The following is a 26,536-nucleotide window of genomic DNA, read 5'->3' on the forward strand; positions in this document are numbered from 1 at the left end:
TTCTACTCCAGTTGTTTGAGGGACCGCAGTTTTTGAGTCACACACAACACTGTCACTGGAGTTTTATCTCCTACTCCCAGAGCCCATTTGGGTTCGCATAGAACAGTCTTCCCCCTTCTATCTGTCCTGTGGGTGCACATTTATGATCTGAACTCCAACTCCCCCTGCATTGCTTTAAAAGTGATATTTAAAATGTGAAAGACTTGTTTACCATAACGAGCAACATTTGCAACTGTTGGGTGACCCCCTAGGGACACTTATTAAATCTTTGCTAACCCCCATTCCTTCTTTATTACCAATTATTTCCAGTTTGGGCTAATTTGCTGAAAAAATAATTCACCAAATGGCCAATTTCCTTAATTTACTTCATTTATTTTACTAATTTTAGTCAACAAAGTTTAACTTTGTCTTCTTAACGCTAAAGAATGTTACATTGACCTCTGCCTCAGTTCTCTGCTACGTGAACTGCATGTAGCTGGCCAATTTGGCACCCACGGCATGGGTGCGGGTCTTTTCCCTACAGAGCCTCGGGGATCTGCTCTTCCTTCACAGTGGTAGGATCCCCAGAGACTGAGTTCCATCAGTGTTTCAATTATACTGTTTTGTATGAGGCGCGATGAGATGAGATTTGGATAAACGCTGAGAAAGGAAAAAGAATGGTTTCATGCTAATTCTCTGGGAGAACATAGCACACAGCAAAGGCTCTGCGTAGGTCAGTAGTCCTTCCTGGGGAACGTAGAGGCAGGGCTGTGGACCAACGTCTGCAATGTGGTTTTCATAAGACACGGACAAGGCTTGCTAGGTATACTTACAGTTGCCGGCTTTTAACAGTGGCTCCAGATATAATTCAAGTTCACCGAGACTCTAAGAGTCTACAGGTTGGTGCTGTCTGATGTCTCCAGACGTTTGTAGGTGAGCCCGGAGCTGATAATACCTAGTAGCCAAATTAGTACTGTTAAATCATCAATCTAAAGAAATCAAAAGCAGGGCTACTATAATCCCCGCTGAATTGCACGGTAAGGCCCTGGTGATACTTAATATGAGCTTCTTCAATTCTGATTTGGTATGTACATTTGTCTCTCCCCAAACAGAGAAAATTCTTACTGGAAATCTTGAGCCTTAATCCGAACTTGACCCATTTAGGCAATAGCTCTTACCTCATCTAAGTTACCTAGGAAACAGCTCCCTTTTTCTGAGGACAGGTGATGGATCATTTTGCAGATAGTTTCTCCGAGGAACAATACTGCCACTCTATTTTCATGAGCAGAACAGAGTCATATTCCAAGAATACAAAATGGAGCTGCATGGGGCTAACCTTAAGGGACTGAAATTAAGCTGCGATGTGGAACTTCCTCACCAGATTGATGGCTCATCTACTGTTCTCTGAGGTCATAATTGGGAGAGTGTAAGAGCAAGGGCTATGCTGTTCCTAATCCTCGGGATGCCACATGAGGGTGTCCTCCAGACTGGTAACTAGACCCAGCAACCCAGCAGAGGAGCGCTGGGCTCTTTTGCACAGTACTGTTTATTGAGACTTACTGCTTTTTTATCCATCTCATCTCGCCTTACCTTTTATGACTGTCTATAGTCTTTGGTTTTCAGTCTTCATCTGAAGGCCTTTGCTTTCAGCATATAGACGTCTTTTGGGATTCCGAGTCATCTTTGGGTAAATTCCATGACCTACCTTCTCCACACTTCATTTAAGTCTAGGAAACTTTGGACACAGTGACAGGGAAAGAACAACCGGAAGTCTTGAACGCCACAAACTACGATAATGGAGATATAGATGACAGGTTATAATTATTCTCATGCAAAAGGACTCAGGAAAGAATTACTGACACAACATGAAAAAGCATATCGTTTAAGGCTCTTGATGAGTGTCACTCGGTTCCTGAAAAAGTTGCAGTGATCTGTTCCCTTGGAAAAGTTCGTCACTTACCCAGGGTTGCATTAGCCTTTGTGGCACCTTGATGTGAAGTGAGTGAGGTGTCCTTATTCACTTGGAAGACAGTCCTGGATTGGCTTCACCTCCTTGCCCTGTGTTCAGATTCCAGCTTGCAGACAACACAGTAGCATATTAGACTTGATCTCATTTGGAATGTTTTTGTGCTGTGTTTATGTTGCCAAAATTTGATCTATTCTGTCTTTATTTTTGAGTACGTAACATCTACTGCCACCCCTCTTTCTCATTCTTCAATGCACATATATATGTAGATACATATATGTTTATGTATATATGTATGTATACATATATCAGCATCTGTTATTCTTTAGTGACATATAAACCTGGCCCATCCCACATTCCATAAAGTTATCTTGGTCCCTTAGTATCTAGGTGTTCTTCATGTCTTCAAGATCTCATATCTCCCTAGTCCTCAAAATGAGTCACTTGCCAAGCTACACTATCCTTCAATAAGTTCCCTGAATACACCGTGCCTAATCATACATACCTCAGGCTCCAGGGTTTTGCGCTTGCAGCTTCTACTGCCACAAAATGGACTCATTTGCTCTCTCATCCTCTTTAGGCACAAACTGCTGCTGATGTGGAATGCTCCTCTGTATGCTGTGAATAGATTTTATTGTCATTGGTTAATAAAGAAGCTGCTTTGGCCTATGGCAGGGTAGAATATAGCAAGGTTGGAAAGCCAAACTGAATACTGGGAGAAAGAAGGAAGAGTCAAGGAAGATGCCAGCAGCCACAGGAGAAGTAAAATGTGAGGTAACAAGCCATGAGCCTCATGGTAAAATATAGAGTAATAGAAATGGGTTAGTTTAAGTTGTAAAAGCTAGTTAATAATAAGCCTGAGCTAAAAGGCCAAACAGTTTGAAATTAGTATTAGGTTCTGAGTGGTTATTTTAAATGTGGCTGTGGGATTGGATGGGACAAGAAACCTCTAGCAACATGTGTCCTCCTTACAGAAGCATTTTCTGGCACCTGTACAGCTCCTTTACCCTCTGCCCACCTCCCCTGCTATATGATTCTTTTCTTGCTGCTATCAAATGCTTATTATTTACGCAATCATTTTCATAGTCATCCCTCTAGGGTGTCAGGCTCACAGATAAAGGTTTCACTGTGTTTATACACGCTTCTGAACTGGGTCTGGCATGAAGTGGGGAGAAAAGGGTGGATGAACAGAATTAAGCTGTCATTCTTAAGATTGCAACAATAAATAACACATTATTCATATGGCCTGATGGAAAACCATAACACCAAAAAAAAAAAAACCAAAAAAAAAACCAATGGTCACAGTAGATTTTTGGAGTTAGGAGGAGAACCAAGAGGCACTTATTGAGAGACAGAAAATTTCCAGATAATGTCTTCTACAATTCAGAAAGAAGATTAAGTTGATCAGTGAAAAGAGGAAGAAGTGTACTAGGTGCGAGAGCAGCTGAATGGACTATTGGCCACAGTCTCGTTCAATAGATCTGCTACTCTCTTTTTCCTGGAATAAAACTGTTGAGATATGTTGGACTGAGACAGGAAGTAATAAATACTTAGGCCCAATTACCATCATCATCATTTTGTGATTGTCTAAGAGCCAAGTAGCCCCATGCTTTTCTTTCTAGGCAAAATCAAACGGCACTGTAAACACCATCTTCCCAAGCTATGGCAGCAGGCAAGCAATGAACAGATGCACAGATTGATGGCCTCCAAAGCAACCACACCCTTGAACCTGAATTCCCTGTGCCCCATGTTATCATGAGATGAGGAATGGAAAGTTTCTATATTGCTTTACTTTGGTTCCCATAACAAACTGCTACTGATTGGGTGGCTTAAACAACACAAATCCTACACATGCTATAGAGATCAGTATCTATTCAGACCATAGACTACTCCCATGGGAAAATATAGAAAAAATAGAGAAAAGGAAAGGGTTGTTTTCATATAAATACATACGAGTGCATGCGTATGTGTGAGGTAATGGTGGGAGATTACGAGAGTGTATATTTGTGCAAGGGGCAGTGAGTGAGTTATAGTTCTTCCATTTTACCCCCTATAAGTATTTTCAAAGTTACCAAGGTCTAAACTAACAATAGGTTGAGTTATTTTGGATTGAATGCTTTGGATATCATTTGTGAAAATGGACTAAATATGACATTTTCAGACTATTCATAGTGGGTTAGTTGACATAAATATCCAATATAAGATTATTTAATCCTTCTAGACTAAATTTTATGTTACTTCAAGTTCTATGTGGTGACATGTAGGGAGAGACAATGGCATGGGGTCCGGACCCCTGGGAATGATTGTTTACAAGTTGATGTGTTCCTGAAAGGAGGAGTTAAAATGAGGGATTTGGCAATACAGCAACTGAAGACTGTCAGATTCTGCCCTGCTTTGTACCAGATAATCTCTTCTGATGTCTTCAAATACTCTTTTATGTGGGGTGTTCATAGCTGTATTTCTTCTCTGTAAGTGCTGTTTCAGTTGATTTTCTCTGTGCTTTGGTCAAGCAGTTCTTTTAATGTTCTTCCCCTCATGGGTATTGTCAGAACTACAGGGGGCTAAGCCAACAGTGACTTGAGTGCTTTTGAATCTACTGCTTTGGATTTAATGCAAATAGACTAAATATGGTATTTTCAAATTATTCATGTAGGGTTATTTGACATAAAATATCCAATATAAAATTAATTAATCAATCCTTCTAGACGTCATTCTTTTGTGACTAATCTTCCAGTAGGCTTCAGAAATGGTTTTCCAGTCAGCTTTCAGGTAAAGATAACGGCACTCTCTCTCCTTTCAAAAGACATAAGTGTGTTACAATAACAGTTCAGATTTAGGTCATCCTACACATTTTTATGACATCATTTAAAATTTTTGTTCTATAAATTCAGATGCTCCAACAAACATGATTTCTAGTATTCGGTAAATACTAAATGCATTTTAAAATAAAATAAAATGTTCAGAGAACTCTTAAATTTATCTGAGTGTGAATTCCATCTTAATTTGCTTCTATTTGAAAAGTTTCTGCACCCCGATAATCCTCTGCACTCATGCAGCAATCCAAATCAGACCAAATTAGACTGAATTAGAAAAAGTCCAGGTTTAATGGATCAAACACTCCCAGATGATTTTCCAGCCCCCCAGAGATGAGAAGGAAAAGGGGGACAGGAAAACCACGTGTCTGTTTTTTTCTTGAGTGCAGTTTAAATACCCTGTGGGAGTGGTCTTTAGCAGCTCTGGCGAAGTAGCTGTGTTTGGCAGATTTTCTAAGATGTGGCGGGGTTTGGAGAGAGGTGGGGGACTGGGCTTGAGGTGGAACTTCCACCAGAACATTCCAGACTCTTTGGGTATATGGATACTAGCGGCTGGGGTGGCTTCCACCAGAGCGCTATTATCTGTTAAAATGGAAAAAAAAAGCTCCTTGTTTTTAAACCAACAGGAAATCTTGTGTCATTTCTTCTTGCCAGAGAAAATCATAATTTTATTTCACTTCCCACACAGAAATGCATTCTAATGCGATACGGAGTAATGTTTGAAAGTCTTTCATTCAGCTCATCATACATCTCTTGAACCCAAATGTGTGCTATTTACATTTTAAAAGGTTTTTCCATCACCTTAAAGCTCTAATGTGCAATATTTTTTCTCCTAGATTGGGTTACTGTTGCAATTGTTTTTTATGTATAGTGACGAAGAAGCAGACATTTACGGCATATTACAATCAATTACTTTATTGGAAATACATCCCGTAGTGAATTCGGTTTGGTAAGGCTTTTAGATGCCTTGCTTTGAAGCCCACGCTTCTAGTCTCCTTGCCGCTTGAGAAGATCCACTAAGCAGTAATCCCCTTGGGTGCTTGCTCTTTGTTAAGCAAAAGCATTTTTGGATTGGGGAATCCCTGTTTGACTGAAGGTACTATTCCGGGTCATTTAATTTTAGGATCGTGTGTTCAGAAGACAAACATTGCCACAGTGAGCCTATGTTTTTCGGATGTCTGTGTGTCTGTCAGGGTGACAGTAGCCTCTTTTAAAGACCCTGTTTGCTGCAGAGGTGCATTTCTGGCCCATACCAGGGAAAAAGAGATACCAGATTCCCGTCTAGTCTTTAGTCTCAAGATACTGATTTTGGTGGCTAAATGCCTGAGATAAGATTAGTTGGCTATGGCTAGAAGAATAGACTCATTTGCTTTAACACTGGAAACAATAAAAAAGCAAGTTAAAGTGATAGTATACCATTTGTGAGCATTCAGGCCACCTGCCCACCGCTTGGGAGAGTGCTTCACTCCTGCACGCGTGCCCAGTATGCAGGCAGTGCCCTGGCCTGCAGTGTGGTCTCTGTGCACATGCGTTGTTCCTGTCCCTATAAAGGGCAGAACCCCGTCTTTCTCTCTCTTCTTCCTTTTTCTCTTTCCTTCTCCCCAGCTCCCACAGCCCCCTCTCTTTTTCTGTGTCTGTCTCTCTTTACATCTCTGTATCTCTCTCTCTTCCCACATAGCTGCTGGCACCCCTTTTCTCACTCCTCTTTCTCACTCCCTCCCAATAAAGAAACCCTTCATGTGAGCACTGTGCTGTCTGTATGGAGTATCTGTCTCTAACCCACTGTGGGGTCCCTTGGCTCCAGTGTGCCAAGGTCTCTCTGGCACTGTTTTACAACACCATTCCTTAAAGAACAGCCCAAATTCTCAGGCACTAGGACATTAGTTTAATTCAGCAAAGGTTAAAATTATTATTTTAAGGAGTCTCTAGAAATTAGTTCTGATACAGTAGCACAACCACAGAGGGGGAAATGACCTCAGAAGCCACAAGATCTTCTGAGGTTCAAATGAAGAAAGATCAGTGTGGATGTCAAAGAGGACAGCATTATTATTGGGAATTTATACTTTTAGGGGAGGTTTTCTACCTGCGCCAGATAATATACAAGCCAAGTAGCCTTGTCAAACATGAGACAAATAATGGTCTTAATAGAATTGCTGAATTGAGCTGCTTTGGTGGAACTGGGTCAAGGGAAAGTAGGACAAGGGACATATTCGTACAGGATGAAGTATTGTCTGAGAGTGAAGAACCTCATGCATTTAGCTTTTAAAATGAGCTCAATTTACATTTGAGAGCAGTTGTTTGGATTAAAAAGAAGCCTTTAGATTAGAACATGAAGAAGAATAACAAAGCCCTGTGTTACTGGGAGACCATCTGGGGCTCTATTGAGATTTGATAGCAAGCAAGGCGTTACCAGGTCATTTCTAGTTTTCTGGGAAGGGATGACATCTCTACCAACGCTTGTGACAGGTACACATGCTGGACCATCACGGAAAGGTCTTATGGCTGCTCCAGTTGCAGGTCTTACTCTTTGATAGCCCCGCTTCTAGGCAGACAATTACACAACAGCGGAGATCTCCCGCGACCTTCTGCTATCACCTTGGTTTCTTGGCAGGTGTGATCTACTATTTTAATATAGAAAGTGTTAGAGAATGTGAGGTACTGGACACATCAGAAAAAAAATTTTGAGAGCAAGTGCAAGAGTGTTCCTTTGCTTTTGTTTGTCTGTTCTGGCTTCCTGATGATGCACCTTTATTGAAAAGAGATAAATATCATCGCTACTGTGAACTAGTTCTGGGATTTCTCCAATGATAAGAATTTTTTGCTTTAATGTTAAGAAAGATAATTGTTTTAAAGACTTTGGTCTTTTCTATCCCTGGGGTCTTTGGCAATTGGAGATAATGTCATTAAGTATTTGGAAATAAAATGCCTGCCTGCCATGCACAAAAACCTGGGTACAATCCTCAGTACTACACATGGTGATGGTAATGATTCCAGGCAGTTTTTAATAACTTAAGTGAATAGTAAATGAAAATAATGTAAAGCTATTGGAAATTAATGAGTGAGACAAAGAGACTATATTTATACAATTTGTGCATTTTGGAGGATCCAGCCTCATTTTTTAACACTTGCATAAATGTATGGTAAAAATATATTGATAACTCTGGCAGTGATGGTACACACCTTCATTCCCAGTACTCATGAGGCAGAGGTCGGTGGATCTCTGAGTTTGATGCCAGCCTTATCAATAGGGTATGTTGTGTGAGGTTTTACTCTTTTGACTTTTTGGGAGCCCGCCACCCAGCTCCCAGATACATCACACATGGAGGTTTATTCCTCGTTATGAATGCCTGGCCTTAGCTTGGCTTGTTTCCAGCCAGCTTTTCTTACCTTATGTTATCCCAACTCCCTTTTTCCTCTGGGCTTTATCTTTCTTACTTCCTTATATTTTTCTTTACTTCTTTCTCCGTGGTTGTGTAGTTGGGTGGTTGGCCCCTGGTGTCCTCTTCCCCTTGTTCCCTCACTCTCCTTTTTCTTTTCTCTTGGGCCTCCTATTTATACTCTCTGCCTGCTAGGCCCGCCTATCCTTGCTCCTGCCTCTCTATTGGCCCTTCATCTCTTTATTAGGACCATCAGGTGTTTTAGAGAGGCAAAGACACAAAGCTTCACAGATAATCAAATGCAGCATAAACAAAAATAACACACATGAAGATAATATTCCCCAACAAAAGCAAGTTCTAGGACAGACAGGACTACACAGAGAAACCCTGTCTCAAAAAATCATATATATATATATGTATATCATATTTATATATGATACAAATAACATTTATTAATTAATTCTATGATTTTTACAGATAAATATAATTTATCTATTAATTCTTTGATTTTAGCATCTTGTATATAGTGTTATTGTGTTTTCATTCAAACTCTGAAATCATAGATTTATACTTCATAGAATAATACTTCACCATACAAATCATATAAATCTATAAATAATACATATTATAAGGTATAAATCATAGATTAATACCTCATTCTACAATTTATATATTCAAGCCTAAAGTCACTAGCACATTTTGGCTGCCTTTGCTATAGATACAACCCACAATCTTGAATTACACCAAGATAAACATGAAAGGACAAGGAAGGGGTGGAGAGAACTGGAGGATTTAATAGTTAGAAAAATGCTTACTTGAGATTAAATGACCTTTCCTATAAATCAGAAGAGAAAATTGTCAGCTGGGCACTTCCTCATTTGCAGCATGTATAAGCAGCAGGAAAATGAGCCAAAACACCTTTTGGAGCCAAGCACCGTAGACTATGTGATCCAGCTCACTCTCACCGCTGTCTCTCCAGTAGATATTACTAGAGATAAATCAGACGGGGGCCCTGCACATCTCACTCTCCGACAGGCTGTTCCTGTTAGTAACATCTTTATTTTATTGCCCAAGGTTGAAGAACTCCTGCCTTTCCAAACATCCTGATACAGATAAAGTGAGTCAGTGCTGAATTAGCACCTCGTGATAAGAAAATGATTTATTTGCAATTTGGAGACTAGGAAGAATTTGGGTTGCATTATTTCAGAAGGTGGCCATGAGTTAGAGTCACATTTCTTGGGATTAATTTCAAAGCAACAGTGCTCTGCTGTTCCTGGAAATTCTGTCTGTTGGTTTGGCATCACGGACTCTTTTCCTAGTACACTCGTGAAATCACAGTAATTTTTGTGAAGCTTTTGAGATGCAGAGAGAAATGTCAGAAAGCTCAGTGTCCACCTGAAAACTGTAACCATCCTCTCGCTAAGAAAAAGTCCGCCTTCTTTCTTCTTTAAAAAAAATTTACAATATTTTACTGCTAATATTTATCTGTCTTTTCTATCTGTCCAACTGTTAACTAACTAACTAACCAACTAACCAACTAGTTAGAGACAAAGTCCTGCTGTGCAGCCCAGGCTGGCCTTGAACTCATCATTCTCTTCTCTGCCTCAGCCTCCCAAGTGCTTGGATACTAGGCATGTTCCACCATACCTGCCCGACCTCATTTCTGATGTCACTGAATGTCTTCCTTGCCAGTCTATCCCATTTCTTCATGTGGTTACACATCATACTCTCCCCTCTCTGAGCTTCTGTTCCTATTTCTCCTCTTGCCCCTCTGATCTCCTCAGCTACCCAAGTTCATCATCTTTGCTACTGCAGTGGAGATGCTGTTGTCCCTCTACTATAAGCCCTCTCTAAAATTGTCGCTGTCTTTTCTATTGTGGTTCAGTTCAGGATGCCAGTGGTGAGAGTAATCCTAGAGAGTTTAAACTGAACACACACACACACACACGAACAGTGAAATGTCATGGTCAAATTAGACTTTCACTTAGTATCCTTAGATACCCATTTAGTCCTTTTGCTCCCATCAGCAGCAATGCATAACAGAATACCTGAAAGACACAGAGCTTCTAATAAACCTTAATACCCTAGACAGTTATTTCTCAGTGTTCTAATGGTCTTCATTTTTGAGAAGTATATAGTGAAAGCAGCCATGCTCTGAACTGAGCAATATTCCCAGCAATAAAGAAAATCAAGAATAGATCTTGTCACCTGTGAATATTTAAAACCATTTTTGGAAGCATGTACTTTTGGGGGATTAAATTGAAGGAGGACCTTCAGAGGTTATCAATGGCATGTGGGTATTGGGGTACTGTTCTCAACGTTGGGGTTGGACACCAGGACAACACAGTTGCTGAGATACAGGATGAAATCCTCAAGGTCCTCCCTTAGCTACTGGTATCAGGACTTCAACTCCATTTGATCCCTGATTCTTCTGTCCATGGATTGAAGTATTCAGGCAAAAGATTTTAGTTGTGAATTCCCTTTTCTACTGAACTGAATAGTTTTATGTCAACTTGACATAAGTTAAACTCATCTGAGGGTAGGGAACTGTAACTAAGAAAATACCTTTGTAAGATGGGGCTGTATGCAAATCTGTAGAACATTTTCTTAATTAATGATTGATGGGGGAGGGCCCAGCCGTTGTGGGTGGTACCATCCCTGGGCTGGTAGTCCTGTTTCTATATGAGAGGAGACTGAGCAAGCCATGGGAAGCAAGCCAGTAAGCAGCACTCCTCCAAGACTTCTGTATTAGCTCCTGCCTCCAGGTTATTGCCCTGTTTGTGTTCCTGCCCTGGCTTCCTTTCATGATGAAAAGCCATGAGCAGGTGTAAACCGAATACCCTCTACGTCCAGTCTCTTTTGGTCATAGTATTTCAACACAGCAATCTAACCTTAACTAGGACACCTTTTTACTAGGGGATAGCTACAATATTCTGATGGGTTGGAGTTTTGAAAATACTGTGGGGAATATTTGTTGACTGCTTATGAGTAGTACAAGCCTGCTGGACCAGGCATTGTGCATGTCCATAGAGCCTTGATCGAGGGCCCTAGAATGGTCTAGGCTCCGTTCATAGGCTCATGAAGCAAACAACTGTTTTACCATTCAACTCAAGTCAGATCACAAAGAATCAGATACATGTGCCTTAGCCTTTCCGTAATGTCTTCCTCCTTTAGACCCACTCCTAGGGGTCAGACCTTGGTTAAAGACAGGAGGAGGGATGGAAGAGTAAAGGTGTGGTAATGACACAGGATCCTAATCTTGAGGCAGAAAGATGACACACCTTTGATCCAGTCACACCTTCTTCTGGAAGCTTCCGGCATATATGAAGACATGGAAGAAGGAAGGTTTTACTTTTTGCCTGCTTGCCTTCACCTTGCTAGCCTATCCATTCCATCACTGAAATTGAAGCCTACTTTTTCCAGCATATACAGAACACCAGCTGAGACACCATATGTCTCTCTCTCTCTCTCTCTCTCTCTCTCTCTCTCTCTCTCTCTCTCTTTCTCTCCCATAAGTTCTGTGACTGTAGAGAACCCTGATTAATACACTGGGTAATTTCAAAAACGCTCTTAGCTAGTCTTTGCTCAGGTGAAATTCCAAGTATGCCAGGGTCCCTCAGTGGTACCACTCCTCATGATAATTCACGTTGGAATGGGTCAGAGCGTGAGCAGCAGCACTGACCTGGCTCTCTTACCACCGTTCTCATCCGTGTGGCTTCTTCTTTCTTCCTAGCTCGTCACAGTGAAGGCTCAGAGCCTCAGAATGTACTCACCCTGATTTCCATTTCATTATCGAGGATAAACATCTGTAAATTTTCTTGGGTTCTGCTCTCCACATTAGCTATCACATTTCTTCTCTGTCGTTTTCATTCTCTGTCCACTTTCTTCTCCACGCCTTCAAGTCTCCCTTCAGTTTGCTGCTGCTTCCTGGATACAGCAGCCCAAGTTGCAGAGGAAATTGTAGCCAGATCAGAGGTCACAATCAAAACTGCATCTTTGAAGGAGACCGCTTTCCCTTTCCCATGATTCTGTGGCTCTTGCCTGGGAAGGAAGAGCATGGAAGAAAGTCAAGCCAGTGATGAATACAAAAAGGGGATCTGTTCTTGGCTCAGATTTTGGTTTCACCTCCGAAAAGACTGAATCCCCGTTTCCACAGCATGCTTTCTGAAGTAAAATGATTGGTTTAGTCCTGTCTGGAATTTAGCGAAATGTGCAGGCACTGACTCAGAACTGTGACGGACTGATCCTGACTTAATGAAACTCAACAGTGCTAGCCTGAGCAGTCACTTTCAGAAGGAGACACTTTGAGAGCTGATCAGGTTTCAACTTTTCCTCAGCGCTGAGCCAGAAACTCCTCATTTGTTTTCCTTGCCTGAGAGTCAACCCACTCTATTCAGAGGAGGTGACAACCGTGCCTGGAGAAGCTCTTCCCAGTCAATTTGCCTCAGGCATACAGGCACAGATCTTAGAGGAGAGCTGACAGTTTCCCTAGCTCAGAAGAGTTTTCTAGTGGCCAGAGATGACTGCATATGCTTTCAGAAGTCACAGGATTTTCCAGGGACTCAAGCTCACTTCACACACTGGCTGCTGGCAGAGGGACCTTGGCAAACCATTTAGCCTTTATCTGCCTTAGCTCTAAGGTAGTGGAAGACCATGAACAACTGAGGTTGATGTGAATGCTAATTGTGTTTTCTCACTTCTTTTCTGTTGATGGGCCTCAGGAGATGTGTGAGTGATTTACACTGTTACTGGCTGAGGTGGTCTGACTATCAAGTTCTGGCCTTGTCATCTGAAGACAAATGTGGGCCCTGACACCCTGGCCTCTTGTGGCTCACAGAAAACAGGAACCGCATGCAGATTCTTTATTCTGAGAAACAAAGTTAAGAATACTTTGAAGTGAAAGATAGCTTTTAGGTTCTCATTTCTTAGTATTGAATAGTTCCATACAATATTATAATATCTCCTGTAGATTCTTAAAGAAGGTTGTATTGTGAGACCCAATTTATAGCTGTTAGCTGAGATACTCAGGCTAAGAATGCAGTATGGTGAAAATGGAAGGAAGATTTTAACATTATTATATATTGGTCATCGTGAGAAAAAACTATGTTCATGTGTATGCATGCATGTGCTTATGTGTGGGGGGGGAGTTGTGTTTATGTGAGGAAATGATGGAGCAAGGGAAGGGGGAGAGAGACACACACAAAAAGAGAAGGTGACAATTTTCTATGTATTTTGATGAACCTAGTTTATCTTTGAGAATATCTTTATAGAAAATGCTTTAAGGTAAGTCTTTCCTGCATTGGAGGTACCAGAGAGATTCCTGAAACTGAAAAATGATTGAACGTTCCCTTACCTTTCACCATACTGCGCTGGGCTCCTCAGCCTGGACCACTGACGTGCTAGGGATAGTTGCCAATGCAGTCCCAAGTTCCAACTCTAAGTTACAGTCGTGCTTAAATCTATAGGAGTAGGAATGTTGAGTCAAGAACCAATTAAACTTGGTATTAATTGTTATTCTGGATGTATTTGGATTATATATGTTGTGAGTGGGTGTGGATATGGGCGTGTGCAGGGTCAGCTTTTGGGAGCTGGTTTTCTCTTCCCACCTTCTTTTGAGGTAGGATCTCTCTTCTTGTTCCCACGGTGCTGTGTATTCCAGGCTAGCTGGCTCTCAAGTTTCCAGAATAGTCTCCTGTCTCATTCTCTTGTGCAGCCTTAGGAGAGCTGAAATTATGGATTCATGTCACCACACCCAGATTTTTTAATCTGGATTCTGGGAATCAAATGTGGGTTTTCAGGCTTTTTAATCTCTCTGGTCATCTGTGTCCCTGCCTAAAACCCATTAATCTTTTGAATGTAACTCCAATACATGGCTATATAATGTGCTTGAATGCTTGAAATTTGAGTAGTGTATTTGTACTACTCAATTTGAATTTGAATTTGAGTAGTTCCATGTACCAACTGGAATTATGGTACATGATATGAAAAGAAATAAATGGTCTTAGTTTTCCAGTAATTATATGAAGACATCTTCAAAAACAGGTTAGAGTTTTCCATCTTGAAATTGTTCAGGAACAAATCAAGTGTTGATGACAGATAATATTTTAATACCCTTTTAAAAGCATATTGATCTAAATTGTACTGAAATCTTTGAGTCATTAGTTAGCATTTAAGGGTTGACTATCATGTAATGAGAAGGCTTGTAACAAACTCATTAAAGCACATTCAATTGAGAAAAAAATAAATTGAATGTAGATGGTTTGTAAGGCAAGTTAGGGAAACTAAAATGCATACGACGCACTCTTTGCCCCCAAGGAGCTTATGCATTGTAATAATTTTTGCACTTCTACATAATCGCCCTGGAAAGTCATCATCTTTGTGTGGTGAGACTTCCCCTGCAAAGCCTTTAGAACCTTCTTTGTAGGAGTTGCCGACAGAGACGATTTAGCACATTTGCTCCTCAGTGTGCACATACGCACTGCGGTCACTGGCATGTTCATTTCTTTGCTACCCTTGCAAGCAAGAAATGGTTTGCAAATCAAAACTGGGCTCCTATTTTTTGATGCAGCCCTATAGCTAATAACAATCAAAATAAACTAAATTCCCCCAAAGGAAAAATAACAACAATATTCTGTGACGGATGATATTTATGTAAAATTCAAATGCCAGCGTCCAGAGATGGCATTTATCGTCATTTGCAGAGCTTCCTCATGCCCCGCGCACCATCTGCTGCTGCTTTCAGGCTGTAGTTGACTTCAGCAGCGCGTGCCGGGACCATACACCTGAAGTCCACATAGTTCCTATTTTGTTCCATAACTACATCATGCTTGAGAGCCATATATTTGTTTTCTTCTAAAATATTCTTAAGTTTGGTCTGCTATATTCTAGGGATTTGACTTTGAGTTCATTTATATTCCCTCTTCAATAATAAAACATTTTTATAGACCGAGATTATATTTTACTTCTTGAACATTCAAAGAAATCTGAATCCTCTTTTAAAAGATGCATTCACTCATTCACATTATTTATTTATTATTTATATTTTGTATAGTCTCTGCCTGCATATACACCTCCATGCTAGAAGAGGGCACAAGACTTTATTATAAATGGTTGTGCGCCTCCGTGTGGTTGTTGGGAATTGAATTGAGGGCCTCTGGAAGAGCAACCAGGGCTCTTAACCTTTGAGTCATCTCTTCAGTACCTGCATCAAGTTTTTAAAGGTATTTCCAAAGGGTTCACTGGGGTCATTCCTGGCACAGGATAGAAGGAACAGGAAGAAGGAACAATCATCTCAGTAGTTCTCCAATAAGGCCTAGACAGTCAAGGAGCAATGCTTGGGTATAGCAGAAACTTATAGGTCCCCGCATCTCTGATGTGATTTCCTCACTTGTGAGCCTACAGACCGCCACTTCTTTCTCCCCTCTAATGTTCTCCTGGTTATAGTTTGCTGGTGGTTTCCATTATTTAGCTGCTTCTGATAGTTTTAAGTATCAACTTGACAGAATCTAAAATCACCTGAGAGATGGATCTCTGGGTAGATCTCTGGGGTATTCTCTCAATTGTTTTAACAATCAGGACATGCACAATGCATGTAGCACCATTTCCCGGCTGGGATCCTGACCTGAAATAGGGAAAGGGAGCTGAGCAGCGGCATGCTGTCATCATTCTCTGCTTCTTAATCGTGGATGCAAGATGACCTGCTCTCTCAAGCTCCTGTTGCCATGGCATCCCCCAGCGATGGCCTGGACCTTGGAACTGTGAATGGAAATAACCCTTTCTCCCTGAATTTGCCTTTGACGAATTATTTTACCATAGCAACAGGAAAAAACAACCCAGATGTCATTCTGTGGATATTTTATAGTCCTGTAGAGTTCAGGTTCAGAAATTGTGAAGGGAGGGGAACTGTTAGCTTTGACAGTGGCTAAGGTGTGACATGTGGCTTTGCCATGCACCAAGTTTGATTTGGGTCCTCTCTTGGTTAGTGGGGCAGTCCTGAAGTAACTCTTAGAGTGAGCAGATAAAGCAGACCTAAACCGCACTCGGGACGTGGTTCAGAGATTCCTCTGCTGACTTCCCCGTCCTCCAAGACCCTGGTGTATGGCTCCCTAGACACCAGGCATTCTGCTCAGCTGTGCATCTGTCCTCACAATGATTGAGGAAAGTGGCCAAACAACATCACCTTGGTGACCATAGCCAAGAAATGACAGCTGCATCCTAATAACAGAGAGCTGACTGTAAGACACTCACGGAGGTGAACCATGCAGTTTAAACCATTAGATGCCATCCAGATGCACTGAAAGGGAAGAAAGAGCCATGTTGAACCAAAGTTTAAAATAGTCAGTAGCCACCAGCCAGTGATCAGCAAGCCTTTCTATCTGTATTGCTTTTCCTTCTGCAACAACAAGAAAGTATCGACCAACTTTCAGGACTTTTGCTGGCACATACAGAGATCTTCAAGAGATTTGAATCTTTATAAGGAATCTTCCACATTTTAAAGCGAAAACCTCTCTCTTTCCTCCCCTCTCTCCTTTCCCTTTCCCTCTAAGTCTTGGTCTTTTGCAAAGACTTCCCTCTAAGTCTCGGTCATTTACAAAATTTTGCACCATGGATTTATTTGAATATTTTAAGTAGTCTCAGAGGAAAGTGGGCCTTAGTACCAAGGCGGGGTGCTGTGCTCTTGAGGAAGGGTGCAGGGCACAGGGAAAGAAGAGTGACCTAGACTTCTGAAGGCAGTTCTATGGTTTGAATCCCACCACAGGAGAATCTCCTCCTTGACTCATCTGTGAGTCCCATTTGCCTTTTTTGGGCATCTCACTGTAATGTAGATGGGATTCTTTCTGGAGTAAAAGTTAACCCTTTTTATTATCAGCTTGACTTGATCTTGCTCCCCAAACTCTGAGAAACAAAGCAGGAAAGACAGTGGCTGTGAACTTGGATCTCAGACCTAACCCAAGATACAGTGACTGTGGATGAATAGCTTAGATTGTATTGAAGGGGGGTTGCTCAGCTAGGAACAAGAATTAAACATCAAGACACAAGGAGAGTAGGTGTATACCTGTAACCCTAGCATTTTGGAGATGGAACAAGGTACGACTGAATGTTTGGGGCCATGGATGGTCAGGAATTGGAAACTGGATAGCCCAGAGCCCTAGGATAGAATCAAACACAACTGGCAAAAAAAAAAGAAATGTCAATGAAATAATTCCTAATGATATTCTGCTAGCCCAATAGCCAAAAGATGCTTCCTCAGGCAGAAGATGGGAGTAGATGCAGAGATCCGCAGCCAAATATTAGGCAGAGATTGAAGAACTTCTTGCAAAAATGGGAGGAAAGATTGTAGGAGCCAGAGGGGTTGAGGATACAAGAAGAATACTGTTCACAGATCCAACTAAGCAGGGCTCATAGGGACTCACAAAGACTAAAGAGGCAAGTATGGCTTGCATGAATCCACACTAGGTCATCTGCATATGTTATGGTTGTGGAGAGTGGTGTTCTTGTGGGACTCCTAAAAGTGGGACTGTGGGGTGTCTGACTCTTTTGCCTGCTCTTGGAACCCTTTCCTCCCACTAGGCTGACTGGTCCAGTCTTGATATGAGGATTTGAGCCTGGTCTTATTGTATCTTGTTATGCTATGTTCAAGTGATATCCCTGGGAGGCTTGCTCTTTTCTTAAGGAAATGGAGATGTGATTGTGGAAGAGAGGAGAATCGGGGAGCAGTCTAAATAAGTGAAGGAAAGGGAGGCTGTGGTTAGGATGTATTTATTATAGGAGAGAAGAATAAATAAAAAGAACAAAGTATAAGCCAAAATTAATAAAAAAAATAGTCTGAGACCCTTCTGGGCTGCCTACTAAGATCTTAAAGCCCTCCAAATTAAAATTTCAAATATTGGCGGCTGGAGAGATGGCTCAGTGATTAGGATTGCTGACTGCTCTTCCAAGAACCCTAGTTCAATTCCCAGCACTCACATGACAGCTCACAACTGTCTGTAACTCCAGTTCCAGAAGATCTGACACCTACCCACATAAAATAAAATTATTTAAAAAAACATTTAAAATAACTTACTAGGACTGCAGTGAGAGTAGAGAAAGATATCCTTTGCACATTATTTTATGTTTGCTATTTTATGTGGAATTACCTTCTTTCTTTTTATCATTCTTCCTAGGTTGGTCTTAACCATTCCATGCTCCAGGTGCTGCAAAGCAAAGGAATGAACTGTGAGTAGCTATCTACCAGTCAGACATTGCTGCGTTGTTCCTTTCTATGAGAGAATGGAAAGGAAAAGCTCAGAGTTAACTCTGAGTTAACTCTGGCCTGTAACTGTTGGTGACTGATGAAGCAAGAGGAAGGCAAGAGCTGTGGTAACCACTGTGCAGCTCAACCGCGCGACGGGAGAAATGAATGAACCCTTCTAGATAAGAGCAAGGGGCGCATCTCAGCGCCCCAGACAGACTGTGACAGCAGGGTAATCGTAGAGTAAGATATTTTGAAATTATACAGTCATCTCCATTAAAGAGACAACAGCTGGTACTAACTTGACAAACCAGTGAATTTTGTCGGAAAGATAAACCGCACACTTCTTGGGAAACCCAGCCAGCCTGATGCCGGGGATTCTAATAGCAGCACTTACTACTGTTTAAGTCAACATGCATTCTCGATGACCTTTCCTAAATGGGTGACAACACATTTTGCAAAACCCCAGCAAGATATATCGACAAGTAGCTGGAGGTGACTCATGGGAGGCGTTCCCTTTGCTGAGCCCATCAGTAGTGCTTGCTGAACTGCCTTCACCCTGCAACCCTGGGGAGATGCATGGCTACCCGATGGTGAGCATGGCCGCTTGCGGTGCTCTTTATTGATCTGAATTTGCTGTTCTGCAGGTGTGTCTCTCCCTCAAACTATAGCAATCATGTTCATGAATTTGAACCTCAGGGTGGTCCAGAGAGCCTGGCTTCCCCAGCTTTCTATCCTGACCTGTGTTCAGCCAGTGTTCTCTTTTACTCTCTACAGTCTCCTGTGCAGCTTGAAACCTTTGTCTGAGAAGCATGTTTTCATTTCCCTGAGCACTGTTTCTTTTAAATATTTCTCAATGAAAATGAGCCACTGGGGATGGTTGCATCATGGTTAATATCTTTGTCTATGAACGGCAGCAGTTTTGTCAGTGTATGTCTTGTTTAGGACCCCTGTTCTTTTACTGTTCTATGTAAGACACATATACCAAGCGAATCATTCACTGGTATTTGGACTTCTTTTTTAAATAGGTGGCCCTATTGCTTTTGCCCTGCCTATCTTCCAGCAGCAACAATTAGACACAAACGCCTGAAACGCTTTGCAAATGCGAGCACTGCCACTGAGCAGAGAGTTGACAGAATTCCCTCAGTGACCTCCCAGGAGACTGAAATTCAAGGGCAATGGGACTGCGCCCTCAAGCTGGAATGGAACGCTGCTGAGCCGGTCTCTCTCTGTAGCTCAGTAACGAGGCAGGTTATTTACAGTGCCCTTTTTGCTTGCTGGCTCTGTTAGCGTTTTTCTTTTCAATTTGGACCTTGGCCCATATCCTGCCCCTCTCACGAGGCACGTGCCATTTTGATTTTAAAATAATGGGAAGAACGCTCCGCTGCTGCTAGTTGGTGATATGGCTCTCCAACTGTCCACAGATTGCCGAGTAAGTGAAATGTTTTGACAGAGAGAAATATGTGTTGTCAACACTGCTTTCCCCATGGTTGAGAAGGGAAATTGAAACTGTACTTCAGTAGGGTTCAGATGTTGATGACTGCAATGATGTCCCCGAAACAAATGACTACCGACCATTTTGTTTCCGTTTCCTCCTCACTCTTCTCTAACGAAATGCCCAATTAAAGGCACAGCTCATGCACTGTAACCGAGGCTTAGGAAGGATTCTGGGATGGAGCAGTGATAGGGGCCATTCCTTAGCAGAGGAGAGACACTGCAGAGAACAGTGTTGTGTCATGATCTTCAGAGTTCCAGAGTGATGACTGTGAAGAAATGAAGAACAAGGCCTTATTTTTTTTTTAAGATGGAAAGATTGTGTGTGTGTGTGTGTGTGTGTGTGTGTGTGTTTTCACAGGGTGGGGGATGCATTGAGAGGCTGATTTGTGGCATATCAAATAGTAGACACGGACTGAAAAATTAAAATATGAAAAGGACGTAGAAACCCCGGTAGAGTGGCACATTTAGGACAGCTTGTGCATTTCTCCCCGGGTTTAGCGGAGTAACGGTCTGCGCAGCTGTGTGTTGTCTCCTGGCAGAATGAAGAGCTTTCTCTTTCCCTGGCAGGCGTGCTCTTGTCAAAAGCTTGTTGGAACAGGAACGCGGGCAGCTCACCGAGCCCTGCTGACCATTATCTTCACACCCGAGTCTGCAGCGTGGAAGTTGCTCTCTATTTTCTCGCTTAGGGAACCCTTCTGATAAGAGAAAAGGCCGACAGCTGTGCCTTTCCTCGGAATCACCGAGGAAACATGTTTCTCCCCTTGTCAATCTCCCTTCATGTGCTGGGTAGAACAAAGGAAAGGGATACGGCTTTAGAGGCTAGCCCGATTTTCAAAACTCATCTAACAACCTGTATTTTCTAGTATCTACACTCCACAAGCTTGTCTATCCCTAGCAGCTGAGCACGTTCTCATTTCAAAACCAATCGATTGAAAGGGCTATAAGAAGGGTAAAAATATGGTTATTATTACTGAAGAAGGGTAATATGATTATTTATATGGGCTGACCCTGGCTCACATATGGGGACTGAAATCAGACAGATTGGAGTCTGCACAGTGGCTCTTTTCTTGAGGCACTGTTGGGATGACTAAAGAGATATTGCACACACCGTGTCTAATGCAGTGCCTGACTCCTGTGTTTATACCTGCAATGCCAGCTTTCTTCTCTTTCTCCAGGCTGGGCTGTATTCCCTGGCAACCATGCACATGTCTCTCACAGGACTCCCCATACCTAACAAGCACCCACAAAGATGACTTATTCAACGATGTAGTAGCTATAATATAAAGAGACCCAATTCATGGATATGGTCATACAGTGATGATGGATTTTGAAAAACCAGTTTGACAAATTTATAAGTTCAAGTGGTTCTTCCTCTTTGTGTGATCACGCAGGAGATATGTGGATAGAAGTTATAAGCTGGTAGACAATATATTGCCTTTCTTGTTCCAAGAACATGAAAGGGTCATACTGTATTCTCCGTCCCATGGAAATTAGATATACTCTTTGATTCGTTTTGGCCAATGAAATCTAATGAGAAGTGACTATCATTTTTAGAAAGAAGTTTTAAAAGACTTTGCACTCACTCCCACTGTGGCCATGGAATCCAATGGTGAGGTAAGTGTTGTGTTAGCCCAGACTTAAGAGATATAAGTACCAGGACCCAACTGTTAATCCATGCTTAAAAATTAGACTGGGTGGGAAGTGGCTTCTGTTGAGTTTCACTACAGGGAACTTGAAGACCTTTGCTTTGGGCCTGCATAGACTAACACAGGAAATTCCACACATATTCCCCCATTCTGCTTTTGCTGACAACGCTTCAATGGTTCTTTTTGTGGTACTCCTTTTAGGGCAGAATATGAAAGCCATAGTCTTGGTATAGAGCAGTGTTTACCCCCAATAACCATAATGCCAGGTTGTATCCTCAATTTTACCCATTAGACTTGACCCTGATAGCATCTTCTGCAAAGAGGAAACAGACCACCACTGACTGATTGGACAGACTGTACCCTTCAGTTTCAATGCCACGTAAAACCTGTGGTGGTGGTGGTGGTGGTGGTGGGAGGCAGCTCTTCCTGGGTATAGGCATGGCCTTCAGGAAATTTTTAAAACAGTAGAATCAACTTGGACATGAGTTCTTTATTGCAAATCACAAATGCAGAATTATTAACAATTTTAGGAAGGAAATGCTGTTTTCTTCTGCACTCTCACATTCTCCTTGTTATACAATGGCTCAGGATGAAGTAACAAGGTGGGAAGAAGTGGGAGGGGTGGATCTTAAAATTTCTAACAACAGGAAGAAAATTGGACTGTTGCTTCCACTGCAGTGATGGCATTTATTTGGGATGTACCCCAAAGAAAAATACTTCCATTTTATGACTGCTCTCTGCACATTGATTTTGATGATACTAGATTATGAATATTTAGTTTCTAAAGTTACATACACCTGTTACAATTCTTCTCTCTAGAGTATATAAGATCTGTAAGGGCAAGGCTGGGCCTCTTTCAATCTTGGGTGTTCTTGGGGTCTGAATAGTACTTAATGTATATGTAAATAGGCCACTGTGCTAAGTTTCTGCCACTGTAACAAATACTGAGAGATGATCCACTTATAAGGATGGCTCATAATTTTAGTCTATGGTTGCTTAGCTTTGTTGCTATGGGCCTATTTTGACATGGTACATTATGGGAGAAGCTTGTGGTAGGCTGTTATCATGATGGCCAGGAAGTCACAAGACTTCTAGTGTTCTAGTATCTCCTTCAAGGGCACTCCTCCAGTGAACGAATTCTTTTCAACGAGGACCTGACTCCTAAAGAACTTAGCATGCCTCTAAAGTGCCACAGACTTGAGATCAGCAAATGTCACTTTGCAGTCCTTTAAGATACAAACTAGAGGATGTCCAATATATATGTAAGATTACGTGATCTTGAACTAGAAGAATACCAGTAGAATGTCTATCTCTTTGTAGCAGTCAGGTGGGTGAGAATCAGGATACTGGTTCTACTGTGGTTGTTACTAAGAAACCCAGAATACCTGCTATATAGGAAGAGAGATGTGTTCTAGCTGATTTTGCTGACAAAGATCTGAGGTTTCTCTGTATGGTACTCCACCAATGCCTTGCAAAATCTATACAAGTTGAACTGGACTGTGTCCTCCTATGTCCATATGTATGTATGCTCTTCTGTGAATATCACTGCTCATTTCATGTATCTATATTATTTTATAATCTGGTATGGAAAATCCTTCCCTATATGTGTTGCTTTTGTTGGTTAATGAATAAAGCTCTATTAGTCAATGGCTTAACAGACTAGACCAAGGTAGGAATTCCAAGAAGACAGAGGAGGGAAGAAGGTGGAGTCAGAGAGATGCCATGTAGCCACCAGAGGAAAAAGAAGTACCCATACACCACAAGCCCCATGGTAAAATATTTAAGATGTAAGAGCTAGCTAGAAACCACTTAAGATATTGGCCAAACATATTGTAATTAGTACAATTTCTGTGTGATTATTTCGTGTCTGTGTGGCTGGGAAGCAAACAAGCAGCTTCTGCCTACAGAATGACATGCCAACATGCTGACTATATCCACATAAAACCCGAGAGAGCTTAGAAAAAAAATCTAGACACACACAAAAAAACAGAGTTTAGTGCAGCTTCTTGGTAGTCACATTTTTTCCCCCCTGGATGGACTCAGTTTTCAGAAGGCGAGCAGAAGCACTGTGGCTCCTTTAAGAGAAGTCTTCCTGACTTAGCCCTGTGGAGGAAGGCTGTGTGGCTTCTTTAGGAGCTTAACTAGCTTCCTGGTTCGCCAGCAGAAATGGCTCTAGCTCTTTCAGGAAGCCAAGCACTTTAATGGCGTTTATAAGCAGAGAGTTACAACGTGCTTAATGGCAACATAGATCCGCTGTGTGCCTAAAAATGGGGCTGTGAGCATGGGTCACAAAGGTGATCAACAGACCTCCACCATGTTGGACTGAGCAGAGCCAAAATGCAAAGCAGACGTAGTCCTAGCCACGCTGCTTAGCATTTTAAGAAGCAGTCCTGGTCAGAAAAGGATTATAGATATGCAATAAAGACAAATTCACATGAAAAAGACCTCTAAAAGGGTCACAGTGTTGGATAAAAGTACATGGGCTTGAGAGACAGAGAAACAAGAATATAGATAAAAAATAAAGCCTTTAAAGAAACAGAATACAGACAGTCATAGATTAAAAGAGTAAATAAAATAAGCCATGTAAAGATGTAAAGCAGCCTCCACCTACAATTATCAACATGAAATAAAGAACAAGCAGATTGGATAAAGAATGGCTGCCTTGTCACAGGTGCTATACTCTTAGGCAAGAGTCCTGGTGAAGGCCAGATTCTGTAGAAGATAAATGGGAGATGGAGTTGAAGGGAAGTTGGGATATTGACTATGACTCCATACTTCAGTTTGGGAAGATGTAAATGGATATGACACTTACAAAATGAATGGTTGGGATTGATTCAAAGTGCTAAGTAATTATGGAGTGTTTCCTGCTATCAGATTGTAATGTAATGATCTTGGCTTTGGAGAACACTGTCCTCCTGAACCCTGATTGTCTTATGGCTAAGTTATGGTAGTGGGGGCCCAGCAGGTAAAGAGAAAACTGGGCAGAAGAGTCTTTTGTCTTTTTCTTTGTTGTTTCTTTCCACCACTCTACAAACTCGTCTTAATGATTTCTATCCAAGATTGAAGGCAAATGTTTCAGCTTTGACCTACTTAGAGTCTACCTATCTTCCAAGGGAACTACCAAAATGAGCATGGTGTTGGGTAGCCTTACTGTTAGAGCAGAGCTTGGAGTTGAATACGTGTCACCTGGAGCTTTCAAGATGTGACTTAGGTTCTGAGACCATGGGAATCACTGCTCAGAGATTTTCATGACTGCCCCCTAATCCCCATTTTAAACTTGGGATAAGTGGTTGAAAACAGAGAAGCTAGAAAAGACTGGTATTTTTCTGATACAAATATGGCAATATGGGTTTGCCAGTAAGTGCTTAATTGGTGGGTGTGGGAATGCTTTTGTACTTAATTGATAAGACATTCAGATTAATGAAGATCTCGCTCAAATGTTTGACTTTGGTCTTCACAGTCTTGTTTTATTACTTATTCTTTGACAGTGTCACACATATAAATATTGTATTTTGTTAAAAACTAGGCCTTCTGCTTTCATGTCGTGAGTGTGTGTGTGTTCAGTTTACTGAGTATAGTTATAGTGACTTTACAACAGAATGTAGTTTTTCACTAACTTTTATGGAAAATGCAGCTTTGTGGATAGCCTGACTTTGAGGAAAGTGCATCTAACTGGAAAAATACCTTATTTAAAAAATTTCTGTCCTTTATTTTTGGAAACTTTATCCACAACCGCTTCTTGGGTTTCTAAGACTATGCTTTAGTGAATGCATGGACCCCGCAGCCACAGTCATGACCATTTTCTTACAGAAAGTCTTTGAGTAATTCATTTATTTTGTAGCCTCAGGTATTGAACCCAGAACCTTGTGTGTCCTAGGGAACTGCTCTTCCAATAGGCTATAAGGCGCAGTCATCATTTTCCAAGGGGAGTACAATATAGCCTCTTTTTCTTTCATCCCTTTGCCATTTGTTATTTAGACAATAGAAAGGCTACAACTTAAGCATGACCTTGTGGAAATCACTTCATCGTTTTAAGCTCATCAACTATGAAATGCCAGACCCGAACTCCGTAACAGCTCAGATCCCTGGCAACAAATCATGTCTCCGAGTTGGATGCAGACAGGGAGGCAGCTGCCATGGGCAGAGCTGTGTGTGCACCCCCATGTTGTACATTCTCATTGTTTGCCTTACAATTTCCTTTGCACCTGAAAAATACCATTCCCTCACAGGCGGGCCTTAAAATAGTTTTTATTTTTGCTTCTAAAGTGAGCTTTTGGATTTGCAAAAACATTGTCGTGGATAAAATGAACAATTAGAGAATTATTGAAACATTATTTTTAGGTCTGTGCTTTATTCCACAAACCCATTCCCTTTGTCTCTTCTTCCTCAAAGGGTTTGGGCAGCTTGTTTCTTTGACTTTCATCAGATATCTTTTTTCCCCTTTCCTGTTCAAAATAAACTCTGTTTCCTTTTTCCCAGGCAGATGAAAGCCCGAATACTCTGTTCTTTCTGATACCAACCCTGTGATGGTGGGACACGGGTCCACGTCATTCACGATTGTCAGTTTCAAAGGATAATTTGGAGACTGTAGCATGAAAAGCAAGCTTCAATTTTCCTCTTCAGATCTTTCCAATAGACACTGCCTGTGTATTATTTCAGAAAATCTATTCACAAGTAGACTGTTTCCTTCCCTTACTGGGCACCAAATCAAGAAACTGCAGATAATGCATTGTTGTGTTTATTATGCATCATTTCTCTGCTGACACTGGAACCATCAAATATTGGGGAATTTACAACCAGGGAGGTCCAGTCATCATGCCTGAAGTGAAGGACAAAATATTCTGTAATTCATCCCCAGCTCTGATCCTTTACGGTCAGACAGTAAGCGATATACTTATCAAAGTCAAAATAACCTTCGCTTTACAAAGCACACTTGTCCTTAATTGGAAGACTAAAAATGCATAAGCCATCTCTCTCTTGATCATGGGATGGAGGCTGAATTGATATAACTTTGAGCATTTTGAAAT

The 26,536-nt window shown here is 41.5% G+C and overlaps 2 long non-coding RNA genes across 4 annotated transcripts in view; one reads left to right on the forward strand and one right to left on the reverse strand.

Annotated features, from left to right (window-relative positions):
- Nucleotides 1-360: 360 nt before the first annotated feature.
- On the reverse strand, nt 361-12,378 carry LOC125390578 (uncharacterized). 3 transcript variants are annotated; one of them, XR_015734774.1, is made up of 6 exons: nt 12,261-12,378; nt 11,909-12,176; nt 2,451-2,563; nt 1,940-2,054; nt 813-1,766; nt 361-639 (listed from the first exon to the last, which is right to left on the reverse strand). It is a non-coding gene; the product is annotated as an uncharacterized LOC125390578 (long non-coding RNA). The 3 variants fall into 3 exon arrangements; XR_015734773.1 differs by having other exon boundaries at nt 813-934; nt 1,158-2,054; XR_015734772.1 differs by having other exon boundaries at nt 813-2,054.
- Nucleotides 12,379-19,466: 7,088 nt separating this feature from the next.
- The window catches only part of LOC146891745 (uncharacterized), a 70,570-nt gene continuing 63,500 nt past the window's right edge, over nt 19,467-26,536 (forward strand). Inside the window, exon 1 of the long non-coding RNA XR_014996943.2 lies at nt 19,467-19,798. This is a non-coding gene — a long non-coding RNA (uncharacterized LOC146891745). The remainder of the gene's footprint in view (nt 19,799-26,536) is intronic.

Source organism: Myodes glareolus, chromosome 13 (assembly GCF_982192425.1).
Source record: "Myodes glareolus chromosome 13, mMyoGla1.1, whole genome shotgun sequence".
Lineage (NCBI taxonomy): Eukaryota > Metazoa > Chordata > Mammalia > Rodentia > Cricetidae > Myodes > Myodes glareolus.